General features: G+C 33.9%; 1 protein-coding gene across 1 annotated transcript in view; it reads left to right on the top strand.

Annotated features, from left to right (window-relative positions):
* Window positions 1–2,411, top strand: part of PARP8 (poly(ADP-ribose) polymerase family member 8) — a 156,726-nt gene that overhangs the window by 115,753 nt on the left and 38,562 nt on the right. The gene's annotated exons all lie outside the window — the stretch shown is intronic.

Raw genomic sequence — 2,411 nt, forward strand, 5'->3', positions numbered from 1 at the left:
CTTACTCCAAGCCTTCGTGTGACTCTCTCTGCCTGAGTTCTAGTAACTGTTTCCTCTGCTTGTTCCTTGGTGCCTAGAAGTGGTAACAGTTTGGCAGCCACTGGCACTGGACTAACTGCACTGTCCCCTTTTCCCATACCTACGCCTTTGAAACTTTCCTTTTGTAAAGAAACCCTTTACTTTTGTTTGACCTTGACTAATACATTGAGCCAATTTACCCTTTATAAACACGAAAGTACCGCAGTTGAACTGACTTTTAAAACATGGGGGCATACCTCAATTAGTCACCGTCAAAACAGAAACTCTAATAAATTCTATTATCAACATATCAGCTTTATGAATTTGTACTTATGGAAATGTCCCAGGATTAGTCTTCTGAATATGCAAATTTTACTTCATTTTAAATTTATTAAGAGAGATCATTAGATAAATGTATACTTAAACACATGTTTTGGGCCCATCATAATAATGCAGTCTGCATGTTCACCTTTATTTTAATGACATTTAATTGGACATCATACATTAGCCTTTACTGAGCAAAGCCCTAAGAGACAATACTTTGAAACTTTTTTTATTTCATTTACAAAATAGAGGACTTACTGTGGTCATTTTGCCTGAGGTTATAAGTGTAGTAGAAAGCTTCTTGTGTGATATCAAGGATTATACATATCACAGAGCCCTAGAATTCTCTCGATGAGTTTACACCGAGGCAGCAGTGCTCAAATGTGACATGTGTAGATCGCATTTGAAAGGAAAAACTCTTGCAAATCTCCAGTCTTGGGTTTAAATTGGTATAAGGTAAAAACCCTTAATACTTAGAATTCCATATTTCTGTAACTAAATTCAATTTACAACATACGTTTAGCACATATAATATGTTTACAACAGATTATATTATACAGTGTTTTCTTTATAAGAATTCATAAAAGATGTTTTCTCAGTTTTCTGTGCAAGGATTTAGGTATGCCTTTCCAGTACAGTTGGTTTTATTATTTCAATCAGATTTTGTTTTCTGCATTGAGCCACTGTCTTATCAATCTTGGAGCTAAGCATGGAGCCTGCCTCTGTGCTATGCCATCCAAGTTGGGTACCACCTCACCTTGGCACATCTTTTTTTTTTTCTTCTTATGATTTTTTTCCCATCACCCAACTTTCTCTCTAGTTTTTAAAAATTTTTATATTTAATAACTTTATTTTTTTTTAAGAGCAATTTTAGGTTCACAGCAAAATTGAGAGGACAGTACAGAGACTTCTCATACATCCTGTTATCAACATCACCCACCAGAGTGTGCATTTCTTACAATACATGAACCTACACTGACACATCATTATCGCCCAAAATCCGTAGTTCTACTTTATGTATTTTTGTAAGCCACTTAAAAACTTTTTTTTAAAGCAAAATGAGGCTGATTCAAACAAGACAATAATTATAAAAGCATAGAAGTCTAGGAATAAATAGCTTCCTACCCTTAATAGCTTCTGAGATTATCATTTGGACTCATAAAAGCAATGATGTGTACAATTCCACCCTTGAGAAATTAAGGAAAGCTATGAACTGTCTTCACTGTTGAACTGTCTTACAGAATATGTAACATATTTTATTAATATTTCCATCCAAACAATTAACATGTTTGAAAATTTATTTACTTCTAAGGTTAAATTTTAGTTATGTGGAAAGTGTGGTGATAAAGACTTGAACTTTTTTTAATGATCCTTGATAAATTTAAGTCTAATTATAGATATATGTTTATGTTTTCTTAATTAGAAATAGTTGGGTTTGGCTGCAATCCTCAAGGTCCCCCTTTAGTCTAAAATGATACGATTTTAAAAATCTGATCTCATCCTCACAATAAATCATAAGAGGGAACTGAAATATAAAGAGGTTATTTTCCAGAAACATACAGCAAGTTAAGAAGACAAATTTAAAATCTAAGCCCTTTGTTATTGCTCAGGTTTGTTTTCAGCAAATAAGAAACATTAAACTTTTTCTGTGATTCTTATCTGGTTTATTTCTGGCAACACGACAGTCTTAACGACAGCAGCAGCAAATGCTTACGCCGTGCTTATTATATGTCAAGCACTATTCTAAGCACTTTAGGAACATTAACTTTCTTGATAGTTAAAACAACCCTATGAAGTAGGTACTGTGCTATCCACATTTCCTCAGTGATGAAACTGAGACCCAGGAGATTAAGAAACTTACTTAAGGTTACAGACTGAGAAAGTGGTAGAGCCAGAATTTGACTTCAGATCAATACTTTTGGCCCAACCACTAATCTGCCTTTCATATAACCCTCAATCTCTCTTTGCCTTGTATAAGCTTTGGAATATATATTCAGCACTGAATGAATATTGGGAGTATGTAAAGTCATTTAAAAAGGCCAGAGGAAAAATACTGACCTGAAAGAGAT

The sequence above is a fragment of the Pteropus vampyrus genome, unplaced genomic scaffold (genome assembly GCF_000151845.1).
Source record: "Pteropus vampyrus isolate Shadow unplaced genomic scaffold, Pvam_2.0 Scaffold234, whole genome shotgun sequence".
NCBI classification, from domain to species: Eukaryota; Metazoa; Chordata; class Mammalia; order Chiroptera; family Pteropodidae; genus Pteropus; species Pteropus vampyrus.